General features: G+C 37.7%; 1 protein-coding gene and 1 pseudogene across 1 annotated transcript in view; both read right to left on the reverse strand.

The window, feature by feature from the left end:
- The window catches only part of ZNF800 (zinc finger protein 800), a 235,708-nt gene extending 227,051 nt beyond the window's left edge, over nucleotides 1–8,657 (reverse strand). Inside the window, exon 1 of the mRNA XM_077123162.1 lies at nucleotides 8,397–8,657. The gene's annotated coding sequence lies outside the window, so the exon portion shown is untranslated. The remainder of the gene's footprint in view (nucleotides 1–8,396) is intronic.
- Nucleotides 3,770–4,474, reverse strand: LOC143681652 (solute carrier family 35 member E3 pseudogene; annotated as a pseudogene).
- Nucleotides 8,658–22,002: the final 13,345 nt, after the last annotated feature.

Here is a 22,002-nt window from a genome sequence, read left to right on the forward strand (position 1 = left end):
TGTTATTATAAATGGAATTTTTTCTTGATTTCTTCTTCAGACTATTTATTACTAATGCATAGAAACACTACTAATTTTTACATGTTGGTCTTGTACACCACCTCTTTTCTGAATTTGTTTACTGCCTCTATTACCTTTGTTGTGGACTTTTCAGGATTTTCATATCTTCTACAAATAGGGAAAGTTTCACTTCTTTCTTTCCTATCTGGATGCCTTTTATTTCACTTTCTGGCCTAACTACTCTGGCTAGAACTTCCAGTACACTATTGAATAACCATGATGACAGTGGGCATACTAATCTTGTTCCAGATCTTAGAAAGCCTTCAGTCTTTCACCATTGAGTATGATGTTAGCTGTGAGTTTTTCATATACTCCCCTTATCATGTTGAGAAGGTTTTCTTCTATTCCTAGTTTATCAAGAAAGGTCGCTGTATTTTTGGCATATTCCTTTTCTGTGTCAAATGAGACAAGCATGTGTTTTTATTCCTACATTCAATTAACGTGATGTAGTACATTGCTTATTTTCTTATGTTGAACTGCCCTTGTAAACCTGGGATGAATCCCACTTGATCATGGTGTATAATTCTTTTAATGTGCTGTATTTTTAATTTGCTTGTAATTTGCTGAGGATTTTTCCATCTTTAGTCATAAGGGATACTGGCCTGTAATTTTCATTTCTTGTGATAACTTTATCTGGATTTGGTATTAGGGTGACAGTGACCTCATGAAATTAGTTTAAGAAGTGTTGTCACCTCTTCAATTTTGTGGAAAGTTTGATCAGGATTGGTGTTAATTCTTCTTGGGATGTTTGGTATAATTTACCTATAAAGCCATCTGGTCCTGGGCTGGTTTTTGATTACTGATTCAATCTCTTTACTTGTTACTCATCTTTTGAGATCTTCTATTTCTTTTTGTGTCAGTGCAGGTGGTTTGTGTGTTTTTAGGAATTAGTCCAATTTATCTAGGTTATCTAATTGGTTGGCATACAGTTGTTCATAGTATCCTCTTAAGATCCTTTTTATTTCTGTAAGATCAGTAGTAATGTCCTACCTTTCTTTCTGATTTTAATTATTTGAATCCTCTCTCCTTTTTTCTTTGTTAGTCTAGCAAAATGTTTACCAATTTTATCGACCATTTCAAAGAACCAACTTTTAATTTTTTTATTCTCTCTTTTTTTATATACCCTATTTCATTTATCTCCACTCTAAGCTTTGTCCTGCTTTCTGATCACTTTGTGTTTGTTTGTTCTTCTTTGTCTAGATTTTCCTATTCTGAGGTTAAGTCTCTAATTTGAGAATTTTTCAATATAATCATCTAAAGATATATTTTTTTCTTTCAGCACAGCCTTTCCTGCATCTCATAAATTTTGTTATATTTTCATTTTCATTTACCTCAAGATATGTCCTAATTTCCCTTGTGATTTCATCTTTGACCCACTTGTTTTTTAGAAAAGTGTGGTTTAATTTCCACTTAACTTGTGAATTTCCAGTCCTTTCTTTACTAATGATTTATAGCTGCATTCCACTGTGGTTGGATAAGATACTGTGACAGTTAGGTTCTGGTGTCAACTTGGCCAAGGGATGATGCCCAGTTGTCTGGTCAGGCAAGCACTGGCCTGACTGCTGCTGCAAGGATATTTTGTGGCTGGTTGATAAATTGGAAGACTGGTTTATTAAATCATCAGTCAGTTGATTGCAGCACTGGCTCATTAAATCTGTGAACAACTAGGAGCATGTCTCCTGCAAATGAATCAATCCAAAGAGTTGAAGACTTTTAAGGAAGGAGAGAGAACTATTCACTGCTTCTTCAGCCAATAAGCTCTCCTGTGGAGTTCATTGAGAGCCTTCATTGGAGCTACCAGCTTCACAGCCTGCCCTGCAGATTTTGGAGTCTCATTTCCATGATTGTGTGAGACACCTTTATAAATCTCATATTTACAGATATCTCCTGTTGGTTCTGTTTCTCTAGAGAACCCTCACTAATACAGATACACTGTATGACTTCAACATATTTTAATTTATTGAAACTTGTTTTGTGACCTGTGTTATATAACATGGAGAATGGCCCATTTACACTAGAGAAGATGGTATATTCTGTTCTGTTGGGTGAAATGTTCTATATATGTCTGTTAGGTCAAGTTTGTTTATATTATTATCCAAGTATTCTATTTCTTTATTAACCTTCTGTTTAGATATTCTATCTGTTATTGAAAGTGGTATATTGAAGTCTCCTACTATTAATGTAGAACCATCTATTTCTCTTCACATCTGTCAGTATTTCCTTCATATATTTTAGAGTTCTGATTTTTGGTACATAAGTATCTATAATTGTTATGTCTTCTTGTTGAATTGATCTCTTTATCAATTATAATGACCTTCTTTGTCTCTCATCATGTATTTTTACTTAAAGTCTATTTTATCTGATATTAGCATAGCTACTTCAGATCTCTTTTAGTTAATATTTGCATGGTATATTTTTCCCATCCTTTCACTTTTAACCTACTTGTGTCTCTGAATTTAAGTGAGTCTCTTGTAAGCAGCATATAGGCAAGTTAGGTTGTTTTTTTTTTTAATCCATTCTGCCAATCTCTGCCTTTGACTGTAGAGTTTAATCCATTTACACCTAAAGTAGCTACTTATAATGCAGGACTTTCTTCTGCCATTTTGCTAAATGGTCTTTGTAAGTCTTATCCCTTGTTTGTTTCTCAATTCTTCCCTAAGTGCCTACTTTCATAGTATTGATTTTCTGTGTGTGTAGTGTTCCATTTTGAGGAACTTTTCATTTCCTTCTGTATAGATTTTTCAGATATTTTCTCTATGCTTACCATGGGGCTTAAATTTAAATCTATAATGATCATGTTTTACTTTATACTAACTTACTTTAAAAACATACACAAACACTGTTTCTATACCACTCTGTTCCCTTAGGTTGTACTAATTACAAATTGCATCTTTATGTATTGTATATACAGTTCCATTGGATTGATCATTACTTTTTATTCATTCACATTTTAGAATCTGTAAGAAGACGTGGAGTTACATATCAAAAATACAATACAATAGTACTGAAGTTTACAGTTACCCATATTGTTATCTTTACCAGAAGTTTTTACTTCATTATTTGTCTTTTCATTACCTGGTTGTTTATGTTTTCTTTGTATAATCCAGATACAAGTTTCTTATCAGATGTATGGCTCACAAATATTTTATTACTTTCTGTGGGTTGTGATTTCATTTCTTGATGGTGCCCATTTAAGCACAGAAGTTTGTACTCACTGGCTTCTTTTTGTTTTTTCTTTTTTTGGTGGCACTAGGGTTTAGTGAGCTGTGTCTTAGTACAGGTGCTGGGGCTTGCCCATGGTGCTCTTGACATATAAAGCCCGATATCTGCTGAAATCACTGCAAATTAGGAACCATTTTTGCTGGCCTCTATAATATTTTTGGCCATGACAGTATCTTCTCTTTTTTTAATTATTATAAAACTTTAATTTTCATGTACTTGATTTGGTATCACCAACCCATCCTATAAACTTCATACAATCATCTTTAAAATGAAGCATGGACCTTTTCTGTTTTAGAGAACTAATTTTTTTAAAGGTACTCAAAAAAAGGAAATCATGTCTGTGGATAAAATTTCCTTGTGTTACTTCTTGCAAAGCATCATTCAGTGAGTTGTGGACTATAAACATTTTTGCTTCTTTGAAAGTAGTCTGCACGCTTAACATTTCTTATCCTTTAGGGGCAATTTTCTTTTCTCCACAAAAAAACAATTAAAGACATACCAATTTACTTTTATTTCATTCCTGTTCATTGAGTTTAAAATGGGCAGAGGTAAGAATGTGAAATAAAATACATAAAAATGCCAAGACCCTGGTTAATTGAAGGCAGATCCTTCAATAAAATTTAGCCTCCAAATAAGAGTAATGCAGAACTTGAAGTGTCCCAAGTTGTAGATGGCTGATGAAGTATTCCCAATGATACAGTAAATTGATAAATTCACCATGACAGCAGCAACACAGAAACTGATCGGGGGCCAAATATTCCTCCTTCTCTAAACAGGGGCTTGAAGAAGGGCACAGTGACCAGTACAATGGACAGCAACATCGGTGCCTGATGTTACAGCTGCTGCAATGGCATGTACTTACAATTCATGCCATTTGGCTCCTACACACTGGGCTGAGTTATACTCAGCTGGAGAAGGTTTTCTCATAGCAGAGCGTCGGGATAGTTATGATCAGTGGTTATGGCCTTGGCCAGGTAATAGGTGCTTGGGGTGCTGCTCTGCAGAGAGAGATTGGTGAAGCCCACAAAGCCACAGAAGCCCAGGGTCAGGAAGAGGAGCTTGGAGGGCCGCAGACTTTTGGGAGCAATGCTGTCAGCCCCCAACAATTGTACAAACTCAGTCAGGTGACCACAAAGTACATGACGGTGGAGCTCCTGTTGGGGAAGCCATGGTGGACATAGAGAAAAGGCATCCTTTTTATTAAAAGTATCACATCTTCTTTTCTTAAGTGACAGGTGATTGGAATCATTTTGTTTGCTTTGATTAGATTCTGATTAGAGCAAACAGGTAATTTGGAGGGGAGGGAGTAGCTCATACACTAAGAGAGGGATACTTCACAGTCTGGCTATGAACAGAATCAAGATCATCAACATAATATTTTTATATTGTTTTCATTATGCAGTTTTCTAAACTCACATCCTCCATTACTACCTACAGAATTACTTACAGAAAGAATTTCAAATTCCTCAGCCTAGAATCCAAGGCTTTATGATCTCTTCTATGCAACTTTCCTCATCTTTCTTCAATACCAACACCTCTCTTCCTGCAAGCCATCTCTCCTGTTTGCCAAATTTGTATTGCTAATTTTCAAGTCTTTGCTTTTGCTGGAGATATCTGTCTTTCTCCGGCTCTAAACCAGTTTTCCTTCCCTCTCCGCTTAATCAAATTATGTTTCAACTCAGGTTGCTGGCAGATGACTGAGTTGGGAAGGCAGAAAACCATGCTGACATCCCATGCTTGAACACAATAATGTAGAATGTTTCTACATCCTGCCATTATATTTTAGAAAAGCTGTGTGGTGACAGGTGGTGAATGCTTTCTATTTCTTAGCTGTACACTTAATTTTCTTTTGGCCCTAGAATATTAGTTTTACTTTATATTTCCCAAGTAAAAAATTTGATGTCAAAAGTTACTGAAGCAGATGCTTCCAAAAACAGGAAGGGTGGGGGAGTTGTGCAGTTAAATATATAGTGCTCAAATATGCAAGAAATACATTTTTAAAAAATATCTGAAACAATAGCCATAATCAACAACATAACTAATGTTCTGCCTAATAATAGACTTTTAAAAAGCAAAGAAATATGGGAAAAGAATGAAGACAATGTTCAAATTAGCTTGCACGTGAGCTTTTTCCAATTTAAAGAATTGTAAAGTAATACTGAGTTTCCAGTAAACTTAAAGAACACTTTAAAATTTTAAAGTGTCTTTCATAAACCACATTGTGACATAATAGATTTCTCATTAAAAGACCAAAAATTCGCTAACCAGGTGCCTTCTCAACAAATTAAGCTCTTTGAAGTTATCCAAATTCCCTTTAAAACAATAGTTCACAAAAGAAATACATATCTTGCTTAAACTAGTGAACAAATATTTGGAGTCATGAGTAATCAAAGAATTGTACATTAAAATGAAATAACATGTTTGCCATTCAAACCAGTTTTATTGTATAAATATAGGTTATAGATACACACACGATTAGAATTTTACTGCATCCACCTTTTCTAAAATTCACACTGCAACAAGGTTAAGGCTAGATGGATTCCCTCAAACACCACTAATAAGCATGTAACTTGGTTCAACCTTACTAAAGAGCATTTGACATTTTAAAATATCTATCCTGTGGTCTTATAATCTTCTAAAATATAAATTTTTAATGGTTAGGCCATTTTTCATCAGGTAGATATATCACAACATGCCTAATCATTCCCCTTGCATTAAGTATTTAGATTTTTTCTAGATTTTGCCTTTATAGATAATGCTGCAATGAACTTACATAAATAAATTTTTGACAACATCGCTGATTATTTTCTTCAGACAAATTCTTAGAAGAGGTAGTACTAGGTTAAGAGGTATAATAACTTATGATGTTCTACTTTTAATCACTCCTATATACTCGACTTTCTTCACAAGCCTAGAGTATAGGTTGTCTTAAGGCAGGAATTCGTGTCTGTTTTTATTAAATGCTGCAACCTCATCACCTAGAATAATAGCTAGAACATGGTATACCTTTAATAAATATTTGCTAAATGAATGCTTGAATAATATTCACACAAAAGTTTTGCCCTTATAAACTTTTGGGAAGACATACTGCCCTGCCTTATATAGAAGGGCTGGCAGTTTATTAGAACTTAGTAAAGATGTGCCAAATACAGAAACGATATGTGGACATTCTCACCCAGTCTTTCTGCCTTTATTCGTGGGACCCAGCGGTGCAGGATAGCTGCTGAGCTTCCACACCTGGCTCTGCATCCCAAGATTCCTTAAAGACCAGCCTGAGGGCTACTAATAGACCAACTCTAAGCACCTGTGTAACTGTGAGTCCTAGTACTCCCAAATTCATGTGCTTGTGCCCTCATCCCCTTGTATTTTTGTCTAGTCGGGAGAAGTGGGCATTTGCCTTAAGCCCCCTGACCTAATTTAAACCCCTCTGGTTCCAGGGCTGGTGTCTTCCTAGTTCCCACTCATCATCCTCAGGTGAATCCTCAACTCCACATTCTCCATCCACAGGCTGTGTGGAAAGCTCTCCCTGATATCGACCCTTCTGACTTCTTCATTAAAGTCATTTAGAATGGACCTCCAACTTCTGATGAATGATTAGTTCATCCATAACATTTGATGTATCCTTGAAATCCTGAGACTTGGACTACTATTTTCTGTAGCTGAGTCCATTTCTCCAAACTTCACATCATCTCGTCTTAGCTGCTTCCCCTCTTTACTGATTATATTCCCCAGATTCCAGCATACTACACTCCTGAACGCACCCGAGTTAAATCTTTTTAATGTAGTAATGGAAACCAGAGGCAAACTAAATCATGATTCCCAGAACTATGAATTCAAAGCCTATTAAAATAGGCACCAAGTCTTCCTCCATCACCACGGCCCATATGTACGCATAAACACTACACAAAATTCACACTTACACAACACTTCAAAACTTATTTCCCATGCATTTTCACATTTAACTGGCAGAGTATATGGATTGTTACACTAATGGTCCTGCATAAATGAAGAGTCTACACCCCAGAATGGTTCCCTCCCTCACTGAGCTGGGCTTGGCCGTGTGACTGGCTTTGGCCAATAAGACATCGGCAAATGTGACACAAGCAGACTTGGTAAGCACTTTGCACACTGGGACTCAGAATTACTGCCATCACCGTTTAAGAAACTTTGGCTCTGCTGGGTAAGCATCCAAGTAGAGAACTGAGGCATAGTGCTAGCAGTGCCAGCTGACTGCCATACACGAGCATGGCCATCTGGATCATCCAGGTCCAGTGAAGGCCCCAGAGCAATGATAACTGACCCCAGGAAAGACCAACAGAACTGACCAGCTGAACTCAGCCCCAACTGTGAACAAATTAATGACACTTGTTTTAAACCTCCCCATGATTTTTTAATTGCAACTTAATTGAGATAAAGTCACACAGCATAGAAACCATCTGAAGTACACAATCAGTTGTTCACAGTATCATCACATAGTTGAACCACCAAGTTTTGTTTCCAAGTTAGCAACAGATAACTGATACACAGAATAACCCTGGAAGATAATATTATCATTCTTATTGCATAAATCAGGAATGTGAAGTTCAAATAGAATAGGTCATTTGTCCAGGGTTCTACAGCTAGAAAGCCAGTCCAATTCATTCAATTCAATAGACATATGTTGATTCTATTAGGACGGGGGCTTTTTTCATACCTACACCACATGCCAGGGTGCTGTATTTAATACAGTTTTTGGCATTTGGTGGTGGGGGGTGGAAGGCACACTTATTAATGAGTCCTGAACCCAAGAAACTTACATTATAACAGAAAAGATAAGAAAATTAAGTAAAATTTTAATCCAAGGCAGAACATAAAATCTATAAATGAGGTTTTAAAGGCTCTTAGCTTCAAAGTAGAGAACACATCTTGTCAGAGTGAGATTTGATGGAAAAGGATGATCTCAAAATGAAACTTGAAGTAAAAGAAGCAACAAATAACAGAATAACTCAGGGTTCTACAGCTAGAAAACAGCAGAAAAGGATCTAAAACTTCAGTCAGCATGTCTCCAAGCTCAGGACCTTTGCAGTGTACTATTCTGTAACCATACAACCAGCAGTAAAACTAGTAAGGCTTACCAATGACAGATCCAGTGGGTTACTCAGGCATCAACCTCCAGCACCCTTTTGTTGAGAAAAAGAGTCCTTTCAGCTCCCTCCTGCCCTGACCCTCCCAGTCTACTAGTGGTCTCACCTTATTCCTTTCCTTCTACCAAAACTAAAGCCAATAATTATTTTAACTGGACAATTGAATACAGCTGGTCATTAAACGCTGAGGTCAACTTTATATGCAAAACGAATATTCTGACCTACAATCCCGAGTTGTATCATCATACTGGAGAAAATGGGAAACAAACTTACCTGGCACAGTGGAGAACAATGAGAATCATGTAAAGATTCCAAGAGATCCATGAGTCACAATCAGTAGAGAACATCCATAAGTTCTATATTCATCTATAATTTATAACTATATCTAAACTATTAATATGGTATATATCCATTCTTTAATGCAGAGCTGAAGAATGAAATAGATTAAGATGGCAAAACTGAAAACATGCCCCAAAATTACTCCAAGAGAAATCTTGGAGTAAATATGAGGAATAAGGATCTGACAAATGTATTATAAAATAACCTCACTTTTCTGAGAAGTTTTCACGGAAACTACAAAAAAAAGTAAGAAGACATGAACAGGTTATCCTTCCTTTCCTCCCCAAATACTTGAAAAACATCATGATGCCCATTGGGCTAATTTATGGATTTAGTACGGGATGAAGCAAATGATTTGAAAGAAATCCCTGCTTCTCAGTCAGTGATGTGTTTGCTATTAAGCAAAAGCAAGTTAACCACTTTTCTGAGTTTTTGGCTTCAGGGGGAGGGGTAAGGCTTAATTTTTTAAAAGTAAAATTTTCATATCTGAATGTTCTTTTGCAGATGATGGCAAAACAATAAGAAAACGGGAATCTAGCGTGAGTTGGGTTAACTGATAACTGAATCATTTGAAGACTAACTGTTAGTGCCATGGCCTGAAGTCTTTATGAACACAGGCTCATTCGCAGGGTTCAGTCATGTCAGTTGTTTCATGAGCTCATAAACAAGCGTTCTCTGAACCAATTAATTTTTCTGTAGCCTTCTGTCCACACAACAGAAGGAGTAATCTGACAGTTATATCAAGCAATCCCACATAATCTTCTGCTGTGTTTGTTCCAGTAGAACTTGTGCCCATATAATTTCACTCAGGAAAGGACACAGCAAGATCTAGTTAGGGTAAAAACAAAAGATCTAGTTAGGGAAAGCTGCTGCCTTTAACCAATCATTTAACCTCTCTGTGGCCCATTGTTCTTATCTGCAAAAGGTGGAGAGAAAAACCTATGCTTCCTACCTCACAGAGTTAAAAGCATAGAAAGCATAACATGCTTTGAAAAGTTAAAAGTGCTGTGCAAATACAAGGTTGCTTCTATCTGTTGAAGGGTGTAAGAAGGCAGAACCACTGCAGTGTAGAAGCCTGATCCCACCATCCAGCCACAAGGCTGCTGGTGACACCTCACAAGAAAGCAAAGGCATTTTAAAATACAAAAGACCTAGTAGGGAGCAGAAATGAAAAGATATGCTGCTTGCAAAATGATCAAGTCGAGTCTGAGGTCTTTATATAAGAAAATAATATTTTGAAAAAGTGTCATGTTAAATTTAAGCTACCCTTGGATGACTGCAAACTACACAATTTGCATTTAGCGTGAGTTTAATTATATCCTAGAAGAATGCCTCTAATTCTCATTCATGACATGAACTTTGTAGTTCCACTTCCAAAGACTTATGCACAATGTTCACAATAATAAAGCAACCATTTCTCTTTTTTCACCTACTTTCTGAATGATTCACTTTCTTCTGCATAATACTAGGACTCCAGATCACGTTTTTAGCCATGCTACACGTCAGCATCTTCATTTTAGCATCTCCACGTGTAATTTCACATGCATTAACACTGAAATAACAGTGCTCCACATTCAAGCCAGTCAATTTCATTCAATTAAATAGTTATATGTTGATTACATTAGGAAAGGGACTTTTCTTATACCTATCCCACATACCAGGATGCTGTATTTGACACTTTTGGCATTGGGGAGGTGGGGGGCGGGGACAAAATTATGAAGGAGTCTCTGCACTCAAGAAGCTTCTCTAACAGAGAAGATAAGAAAATTAAGCACAATTTTCATCCAAGGCAGAATATGAGAGTTATAAATGAGGTTATGGTAGTTAGCTTCAGGTGTCAACTTGACCAGGTGAAGGTGACTAGTACTCTTTCTGTGGACATGAGCTAATGTCAGTGATTACATCTGCAGTCAGCTAGGAGGCGTGCCTGCTGCATTGAATGACGTTTGACTTAATTGGCTGGTACTTAAATGAGAGAGCTCAACGTAGCACAGCCCAAGCAGCTCAGCCCAGGCCTTTGGAGACACAGAAAGGAATCATCCTGGGGAAAGTTGTTGGATCCCAGATGTCTGAAGAGAAAGCCAGTAGAGATCGCCCTGTGTCTTCCCATGTAAGAAAGAACCTCAGATGAAAGTTAGCTGCCTTTCCTCCGAAGAACTATACATTTTTAACTAAATAAATCCCCTTTTGTTAAAAGCCAATTCATCCCTGGTGTGTTGCATTCTGGCAGCTTTGGCAGACTAAAATAGATTTTGAGGTGCTGCTGTGGTGTAGAAACATCAAACATGTTGGAACAGCTTTTTAAATGGATAAGGAAAAGATTTTGGAGGAGTTGTGATAGAGAAGGCCTAGAATGCTTTGAAGAGACTGTTGGTAGAAAGGTGGACTCTAAAGATATCTCTGACCAGGGTCTAGAAAGAAATGAGGCATGTGTTATTGCAGACTGAAAGGAAGGTGATCCTTGTTTTAAAACTGCAGATAATCTGGCAAAGTTGACTAGTGGCTTTGGATGGAAGGCATATTTTAAAAGCCATGAACTTGGATATTTAGCAGAAGAGATTTCCAAATTAAATGTGAAAAGTGCAGCCTGGTTTTTCCTCACAGTTTTAGTGAAATGTGACAGGAAAGAGATAAGCTGCAAACTGAACTCTTGGGTACAAAGAAACCAGAAATCGGAATTCTGGAAAATTCGGGGCCTCCAGAAAGGGAGCCACCAGAGAATAGTGCCCTGTGTGAGGATTTAACCAAATGTGGAACCAGCCAGCCATTTCAGAGAAAGCCAGGATTGGACATGGAGTTAACCAGGAAGGATCTGTGGAAACTGCTTATGTCTGACGGGCATGATCCAACACTACTGCATAGAAAGCCAAGAGTGTTGCGGGATCTGTATAAAGAGAACCACTGCCAGTCAGGACTGAGAGGGACAGAGAAGGGACACATTGAAGGAAAAGTAACTTCAGAGGCAAAATCATGGAGGCTGGGGTCTGAAGTCAAGAAACCTTGGGGCAGGAGAGCGGACCCACTCAAGCATGTGGAGAGGGTGAGTTTGCCCCAAAGGCAGAGGATGGGCCTTCCATCTCTTTGCAGTGAAAGAGTCATGCTCCCTCAAGCCTTGGAGAGGGTGAAGCACATCCCATGGGATTTGGGGAGGGCTTGGCTGCCACCACATGGAGGGGTTGAGCATGTGCCCCAGAGATGGCAGAGAGCCCAAATGCAGCCCTGATGCTTGGAGAGGGTGGAACCGAGAAAAAGTTGGTCTCCCCATTGTCGCCCAAGGTTGTGTTCAGAGAGAGGCAGACCTCTGCATGGACCCTTGGAAGGTGTAAGACCACCGCTTTCTAAAGCCCCAAAGATGAATGACTCTCAGACTTTGAAATCTAGTGGAGTTTGCCCTGTGGGACTTGAAGCTACTTCGGTCCGGTGACCCTGTGTTCCTTCCTCCCTATGGAAATGGGTATATGTATCCTATAACTGTTCCTCCTTTGTATGTTGGCAACAAATAACTTGTTTTGGGTTTCTACAGGTCCAGAGCCAGAGGAGAATCTTGCTTTATGACAGACCATGCTTGTAACTAACTTTGAGATTTTTGCACTGGTTTTAATCTTGTATTGCATTTGTAATATTACTGATGGTTAAGGTTCTCTGATATTGTTATGGAATAAGTGTATTTTGTATATGGAAAAACATGTCTTTTTTTAGGGTCCAGAGGGAGGAATGTGCTGGTTTTGAAATGATTTATGTACTCTAAAAAAGCCACGTTTTAATCCTAATCCCATTTGGTAAAGGGAAATCCCTAGAAGAATAGGGATTTCTTCTAATCTCTATTCAGCATTGTATGTTTGAAGCCATTCCTGCCAATCCTAAAGAACACATAGGGCAATATATAAGAGTCTACAAAGGTTCTGTGTACTTGGGTAACTTTCCAAAACCTACAACCTCCAGATGGTCCCTAGACCAGATAAGTCCTGAAATGCAGAGGGGCCAGCCTCTCCAAAACTCAACTAGTTCCTTTTTCCTATCCCATATTATCAACAGCCCCTTCCAACATAAAGTTAGAATAGGAATAGCCCAAATGTCCCTAAAGATCAAAGGTGATGGTGAAGTTATGCAGAGAAGGTTGGGCTTAGCTAATGAGTGTGAGTGCTGAATCATTATACTGATATATCTTTTAGCCTACAGTACCTTAGAGTGGCTAGAAATAAAAACCTGAAGTTGTGGAATTGTAACCTAGATCAAACTCTGAAATCTGTTCTACAACTAATTGTTGCAATGTACTTCGAAATGTATTGCTTTTATATAGATGTTATTTAAAGCACAGGAGGAGTACACAGAGAAGATAGGATTTAACAAGTGAGTATGACTGCTGAATCATTATATTGATATTTCTGTTGGTCTCCAGTGTCTTGGAGCAGCTAGAAGAAAAAATGAAAAAATCATGGAACTGTATCCCATACCGAACTTTAAATTCTGTTCTAAAACTACTAGTTAAAATGTACTTGGAAAACAGAGTCGAGAGGTTATCCTGGAGGTTATTCTTACGCATTAAGTAGTCATCACCCTGTTGTTCAAGATGTAGTGGAGAGGCTGGAGGGAACTGCCTGAAAATGTAGAGCTGTGTTCCAGTAGCCATGTTTCTCGATGATGATTGAACAATGATATAGCTTTCACAATGAGACTCTGTGAATGTGAAAACCTTGTGTCTGATGCTCCTTCTAGCTACTATATCAACAGAAGAGTAGAACATATGGAATAAAAATAAATAATAGGGGGAACAAATGTTAAAATTTTAGTTTGAAATGCTAGTGGTAAATGAAAGCGAGGGGTAAGGGGTATGGTATGTATAATCTTTTTTTTTTTTCCCCTGTTATCATTTTATTTCTTTTTCTGTTGTCTTTTTATTTCGATGCAAATGTTCTAAGAAATGATGAATATGCAACTATGTGATATTAAGAATTACTGATTGTATATGTAGAGTGGAATGATATATTGTTTTAACTTTTTTAATAAAAAAACTGAAAAATGTACTTGGAAACTTACTGCTTTTTTGTATATATGTTATATTTCACAATATAAAAAATGAAGGTTAAAAAAAGGAGTCTAATGGTACATGGGTAGTTCAGTTGTTAGAATGCCCACTTTCCATGTGGGAGACTTAGGTTCGATTCCCGGACCATGCACCTCTTCCCCTCCCCCCCCCAAAAAAAAGGAGTCTAAAAGACTCCTTAAATAAATTCAAGTGACTTAAAATATAAAGAAAGGGAGAGAGATGAAGATTTTTTAAAGAACCAGCTATAGCTTCTACAAATAAAAAATACAATAAACAAAATAAAAACGTTGATAGATCAAAGCTGAACTGTGAAATGGGAAAACAGACTAGAATAAGACATTCAGAAAGCATCACCTAAATATTCAGTTAGAAAATTATGAGTGAAAGAATGAGAGATATGTCAGATCAGAGTTCTAAAAGGATGAGAGAAAAAGAATAGGAAAAAAAGAATATTTGCATTAATGAAAGCCAGGAATATCACAGAACTGGTGAGATACTTTTCATAGGTTGGAAAAACCCAATGAACAAACCCCAAGCTTAATAAAAATAAATCCATATTGCGACACATCGTAGAGAAACTGTAGGACAACACAAGAGATACCTTAAAAACAGCCAGAGGGAAAAGACAGAAAACCTTCACAGGAGAGACAAAAATAGCAACAATGAAAGCCAAAAGACTGTGGAATAATATTTTCAAACATCTAAGAAAAATAACATACAACATAAAATTGTATACACTGAAAGCATCTCCAATGGGACAAACTGAAGTTATTTTCAAACAAAAATATCCTGAGAATCGGACACCAACACATACTCACTAGGGGAAATTCTAAAAGATTTTTATACAGAAGGATATTAACCCCAGATGGAAGATTCAGGATGTAAAAAAATGATCAACAAATGGTAAATTTATGTGAATAAATATATAAATGTCATGCGTGACAAAATGTTTCAAGAGTGGAATGATTCAAGTGTTTTAAGATAATTATATTGCATGAGAAGAGGGTGAAGCCACTGATTAACCTTAGGGTTTGATAAGCTAAAATATGTACATTAAAATATCTAATATACAGGGCGGGCCACGGAGGCTCAGCAGGCAAGGACGCTTGCCTGCCATGCCAGAGGACCCGGGTTTGATTCCCAGTGCCTGCCCATGTGAAAAAAAAAAAATCTAATATACAATCAAAAATTGAAATAAAATATAGAGCTTCCAAATTAGTAAAAGTAGAAAATGGAATGAGAAAAAAAAATACACAATCCAAAAAAATGCAAGGAAAAAGAGAAAAGAAACATAGAAAAGGATCAGTGTTAATTTCCTGGTAATGCCTCTGCCATTGCCATGAGAAGTGCATGCCCTATCTAGCCTACTTGATTGAAAAAGGTCGGGGGGGACAGATAGAACAAAGTTGCTCTAGTCCAACCACAATCCTTCAGTGAGAAGCTCAGCTGCCCCAGCTGCCCCAGCATAAAATGAAGCCATGTGCCCCAATTCAGCCAAAACCCAGATAACCCACAGATTGTTGAGACTAGCCTATTGTTGTATGGCATTGAGACTGGGGGTTGTTCATTATACTGCAATAATTGACTGATACAATGACAAAATTAGATTATTCCAGGAAGAAAAGCTATTTCAACATTAGAAAACTTAACTGGTAGAATTCAACTCTACAAACAAAGGAAAAATATTACCTTCTCAATAGATATAGAAAAAGGACTTAATAAAATTTACTATCCATTCATTACTATTTTGAAAGTTAGGAATATAAGACCTTGCTCTAACAAATATCAACCTATTACGAAGCTACAGCTAATAAGATGATGTGGTATTTGTATAGGATTAGATAAATTGAACCAATGAGAGAGCCTAGAAAAGGATGCTACTCATATATGGAATTTTAAACTTGAGAGTGGTAGCATGGCAGATCAATTAGGAAAAGACAAGTAGGTCTTTAATTAATTGTGCTGGGATAGTTATGTGTTCAAATTTTAAAAAATAAATTGCATCTAAATATATCACGTTATATTTAGAAATTCCAGATGGATTAAGGACTTAAATGTGATAAGAAAAAGAATAATAAAATAAAGGAGACATATTTGTGACCTCAGGCTAGAAAATATCTCTTAAACAAGACATAAATAGAACAAACTGTAAGGTAAGGATTGATAAGTTATACTACATTAACTAGGAACTTCTGTTCATCAAAAGACACCACTAAAAAATATAAAGACAAGCCACAGAACAATTGGCAACATGTATAACCAGTTAAAAACTAGTGACCAGAATATATAAAGAACTACAGTTTATACAAAGAATAAGAAAGAAATTCCTACTTGCAATATAGAGATTAATAGCTTGTGTTGTCATTTAGAACTGTGAAGTTGTTGAGCTCAGTGTTCCTTAGAGATCACTGTTCTAACTAACCTGATCTCTTCATCTCACGGGTGAAGATGCCCAGGGCCAGTGGCTCGGAGCCATCCACACAGCATGTCTAAGCTTCTCTTCACACTGCTTCCTCTTCTGAATCTCTGCATCCCTAAGACAGTACAGTTTTGAGATGTGGCCTCATTTTTCTCATCCCAACTCAAACTTCTCAGTTTCAAGAAGAGGTGAGTAAGCTTAAGGACAAGAGAGTCGAGTTGATGGCAACATCCTGTTAGCATATTTTTAAACATCTTGCCCAGTAAAGCCAGCACTAAAGAAATATTCAATGAATTCCAGACCCTGGAGGTTGTCCTGAACTCTCTTTTATGTCCTCCAAAGAGAAACCTGTTTCTTGTCAGATTATTTTCTCCACTGTTTGTGGGGCAGATTCAATTCATCAGTACTTGGAAATTGAGCATTTTTTGCTAATTAAAGAGAAAGTCACCTCAGGCAACTCTCAAATACAGGTTCATTGGAGACCTGATCATACTGCAAATCATTAAAGAACTTAGGTTCTGTACTACTGCCTTCACTGATCAAATAGAGGGCGATGCTTTGAAGCTAGCAAGGACCCCTGGGACTGACCTAATGCTTTTTGCCTTCAGCTTCTGAAGTTTATCACATTTCTAATGTCTGAGCCTCTGGATCTGGCTGGCTAGCTTAATCATCTTGAAGTACAAAAAGACTATTAACACTTTTAGAACTCATTTATCCTTCTCTGCACTATCTCCCTTCTGCTTCATTCATTCATTTTATTACAATTTTGCAATTACAAGTTTTCTTCTCAGAATCCTTGTCTTTCTGATTGTTAAAATAAAGATGATAACTATATTTTGTTTATGACAGTCTGTTGCTATGGAACTAAAGTTTCCAAATAGAGATTAAATGATCCAAGAATAACAAAGAAAGGAAAAAACAGTTTCTAAAGAGAAAATTTGTGTTCAATAGAATCCCTTTAAACCAAGCTGACATTTAAAATTATACAGTTATGACTGAACACTATGTACCTAACAAGGTGTTAGATCTTTAGGGATACAGAGAAACATAGAGTCCATAAAATTGTGTTTCAGTTGAAGAAATAACACATGATGCAAAGCATAAGCAATGTAGGGCTGTATATAACTCATGTTTAAAAAATATGGGCTCAACAATAGGCTGAGACCCCAATCTTGGGGGTTGTTCATATGAAACTTAACCCCACAAAGGATAAGCTAAGCCTACTTAAAATTAGGCCTAAGAGTCTCCCCCAAGAGAACCTCTTTTGTAGCTCAGTTGCAGCGTCTCTCTTTCAGCCAATAGGACAAGCAAACTCACTGCCCTCCCCCCTCTCTACATGGGACATGACTCCCAGGGGTGTGGACCTTCCTGGCAACATGGGACAGAAATCCTAGAATGAGCTGGGACTCAGCACTAAGGGATTGAGAAAACCTTCTTGATCTAAAGGGGGAAGAGAGAAAGGAGACAAAATAAAGTGTCAATGGCCGAGAGATTCCAAACAGAGTCAAGAGGTTATCCTGGAAGTTATACTTATGCATTAAATAGATATCACCTTTTTAGTTAAGGTGTAACAGAGAGGCTAAAGGGATCTGCCTGAAAATGTAGAGCTGTGTTTCAGTAGCCATGTTTCTTGAAGATGATTGTATAATGACATTGCTTTCACAATGTGACTGTGTGATTGTGAAAACCTTGTGTCTGATGATTCTTTTATCTACCTTATGGACAGATGAGTAAAATGTAAAGATTAAAAATAAATAATAGGGGGAACAAATGTTAAAATAAATTTAGTAGATTGAAATGCTAGTGATCAATGAAAGGGAGGGGTAAGGGTATGGTACATATGAATTTTTTTATTTTCTTTTTATTTCTTTTTCTGAATTGATGCAAATATTCTAAGAAATGATCATGATGATGAATATACAACTATGTGATGATATTGTGAATTATTGATTATATATCAAGAATGGAATGATCATATGGTAAGAATATATGTGTCTATATGTGGTTATGTTTATAAACAAAAAATAAATTAATTTTAAAAAATGTGGGCTCATAAGAGTAAGTAAAAATATCACAGTGTACTAACAAATGCAGGCAGGTAGCTTGATGTAAACATGCTACAAGAATAAGGCTTTAAAGCCCAAATGAGTAGTTTTAATTTCACAACTAGAAGGGTTTGGAGAGAACATATAATATGATCAATATGCTGCCCAAGGAAAATGACCTCATTTGTCCACTGAGTGAATATTTACTGAAAGTCTGCTAGGCATTGGGTCCTTTGCTAAACAGGGAGCATCCAAAATTAAATAAAGGGTGGTTCATGCCCCCAAGTAATTTATAGAAGAGTGGGGACAGAGAGATAAAGAGATAAATAAAAGAGTGCTTTTGATTCAGTGCGATAAAATCTATGGAAGAAAATGCTCAAAGGGCTAGGAGAGTGCAAAGGTGAAGCCTTTACATTGAATGAAGGTAGGGAGGAAATTTCCCAGTTGAGGTGATGCTTGAGCTGAGTTTTAAAAGATAAGAAGCTAAATGAAGGAAGAGTGGAAAGGGCAAACCGGAGAGAGGTAACAACCAAGGCAAGGGCACAGAGATGTCAAATGGATCAGTTCAGGGACTAATGAGTTATAAAGATTTTGGTAAAGGGATGCGTGGGGAAGCAGAGGAAGATGAGCCTGAAGAAGTGAGAAGGAATCAGGGCACGGCTGTGGTACCAAGTCACTGGGCCTGAAATGTGTCCTGAAACCTACAGGGAGAGCTCAAGATCTTCTTAAAAGGATAAAACATAACTAGATTTACTTTTCGCTCCTCTGAAATGACAAAAAAAAAAAAAGTTATCAGTGCTTTTTAAATCCATAATATTCCCAGGGATCAAGAAAACTTGTCATCAAAGGATCAGAAATTTGGGGAAATTCTGTAATATTGAAAACAGTTGGGTTTAGATTGACATAGAAACTGTTGTCCAACACATACGCATGAGAAAATTACTGCAAAGTTAAAAGGCGACTGCAGTGATAAAGCTGCCAGATACTTAGCTTTCCAAAGAAAGCGCCTGGGTTTATAACGTGGGTGTTGGACCTGAGAGAGAAGTATAGTAAAGCTTGAGGTAAACTGGATCTTTAGAAGAGAAGAAGAGAGGGGAGGAAGAATTTTAAAAATAAATAAATAAATAAGGAAGGCCCTTCATCTTCAGAAACACACATACACCCATTCTTATGTGAAGGGGGATAAGGGAGTAAGGCAGGGAGGGAGGCTCACCAAATTACCTACCTCCTCCTTTCCCACACACCCTAAATAAAACTTTTCCACCTCCATACCCATCCGCAGTCAACCACCCCCTTACCTATTAAAAGAGAATCATATTGGGGAAAAACAGAAGGACACAACTGAAAGGGAAACTAACCCCAAGTATCTTCATTAAAAACATAAATATGAACAACCAAGGATTAAAAAAAAAATTAAGTCAACCTCATGAATTAGATGGACCAAGAAGAATAAACAGAAAGAAAACAAATATTTCAAGGAACAAAAGAGAATTTTTAAGAACACTCTAATTAGAATACTCAGAGAGATCCTACCCCTTCAAGAACAGGTTGCTATAAATGCAGAATGCAAGATAAAATTGGAACTAAAATTCCAGATAATTATAACATAGAGGTAAGATATATATATATATATATATATATATACACGGCTGCTAACAAAGAAATGTAGCTCATTTCCAGGTGCCTGCCCAGGCAAAAAAGAAAAAGAAAAGAAAGAAAAAGAAATGTAGCAACATTAATATCAAAAAAAATAGAATTCAAGGTTAAAAAAACAATAAATGGAATAAGATTGATAACTCTTAGAAATAGAAAGTAAAGTTGACAAATCTGACAGAGAGATAATTTCATAACCCCAAATAGAAAATATATCCTTGGAACAATAACAAGATGTGACATATATAAGGTCACAGGTAAAATTCCAAAAATAAGAAATCTTACAAGCCACATTCACTGATTATCATACAACAAAAAAAGAAAATTTTCAAAATCCTTTGTTCTAGTTTGCTAGCTGCTGGAATGCAGCATACCAGGAATGGAATGGCTTTCAAAAAGGAGAATTTAATAAGTTCCTAGTTTACAGTTCTAAGGTCAAGAAAATGGCCCAATTAAAACAAATCTAGGAGATTCAGAGAGAGCAGAACAATGTAGCCATTAGATGCAGAGAGTCCACAAGCCAGCAACCTTTGGAGATGAAGAAGGAAAATGCCTCCCGGGGAGCTTCATGAAACCAGAAGCCAGGAGAGAAAGCTAGCAGATGACACTGTGTTTGCCATGTGCCTTCCAGCTGAGAGAGAGAGACCCTGAACTTCACTGGCCTTCTTGAACCAAGGTATCTTTCCCTGGATGCCTTAGATTGGACATTTCTGTAGACTTGTTTTAATTGGGACATTTTCTCGGCCTTAGAACTGTAAACCAGCAACTCATTAAATTCTCCCTTTTAAAAGCCATTCCGTTTCTGGTATATTGCATTCCGGCAGCTAGCAAACTAGAACAGATTTTGGTACCGGAGAGTGATGTGCTGCTGTGGTTTGCAGATACCAAACATGTTGGAATGGCTTTTTAAATGGATAAGGGGAAGATTTTGGAAGAGCTGTGAAAAGCTTGATAGAAAAGGCCTAGAATGCTTTGGAGAGACTGTTGGTAGGAATGTGGACGCTAAAGATACCTCTGACAAGGCCTTAGACAGAAATGAGGCATGTGTTATTGCAAACTGGAAGGAAGGTGATCCTTGTTTTAAAATAGCAGATAATCTGGCAAAGTTGACTAATGGTATTGGCTGGAAGGCAGATTTTAAAAGCCATGAACTTGGATATTTAGCAGAAGAGATCTCCAAGTTAAATGTGGAAAGTGCAGCCTGGTTTCTCCTCACAGCTTATAGTGGAAATGCGAGAGGAAAGAGATAAGCTGAGAACTGAATTCTTGGGCACAAAGAAACCAGAAATTGAAGTTCTGGAAAATTCTAGGTCTACAGAAAGGGAGACCCCAGAGTATAGTGCCCTGTGTGTGGATTTAACCAAATGTGAAACAGACATTTCAGAGAAAGCCAGGATCGGACATGGAGTTATCCAGGAAAGATTTGTGGAAATTCCTTATGTCTGATGGGCATGATCCAGCACTACTGCATAGAAAGCCGACGTGAGTGCTGTGGGACCTGTATAAACACAGCCACTGCCAGTCTGGATTGAGGGGATCAGAGAAGGGACACATTGGAGGAGAAATAACCTCAGAGGCAAAGCCATGGAGACTGAGTTCTGAAGTCAGGAAGCCTCGGGCCAGGAGAGCGGACCCACCCAACCACGTGGAGAGGGTGAGTTTGCCCCAAAGGCAGAGAATGGGCCTCCCACCTCATTGCAGTGGAAGAGTCCTATGACCTCAGGCCTTGGAGAATGTGAAGCACATTCCTTGGGGTTTGGGGAGAGCCTGGCTGCCACTACATGGACAGGTTGAGCGTGTGCCCTGGAGATGGCAGAGAGCCCGGGTGCAGCCCCAATGCTTGAAGAAGGTGGAGCCTGGAGAAGTGTGGTCTCCCCAATATCCCCCAAGGTTGCGTTCAGAGAGAGGCAGGAGTAGGCATTTGGAAAGGGTGGGACTGCCACTTTCTAAAGCCCTGAGGATAAATGACTCTCAGACTTTGAAATCTAATGGACTTTGCCCTGCAGGTTTTTGAAACTGTATGGGTCCTGTGACCCCTGTGTTCCTTCCTCCCTATGGAAATGTGTCTATGTATCCTATGAATGTTCCTCCTTT

The sequence above is a fragment of the Tamandua tetradactyla genome, chromosome 1 (genome assembly GCF_023851605.1).
Source record: "Tamandua tetradactyla isolate mTamTet1 chromosome 1, mTamTet1.pri, whole genome shotgun sequence".
Lineage (NCBI taxonomy): Eukaryota > Metazoa > Chordata > Mammalia > Pilosa > Myrmecophagidae > Tamandua > Tamandua tetradactyla.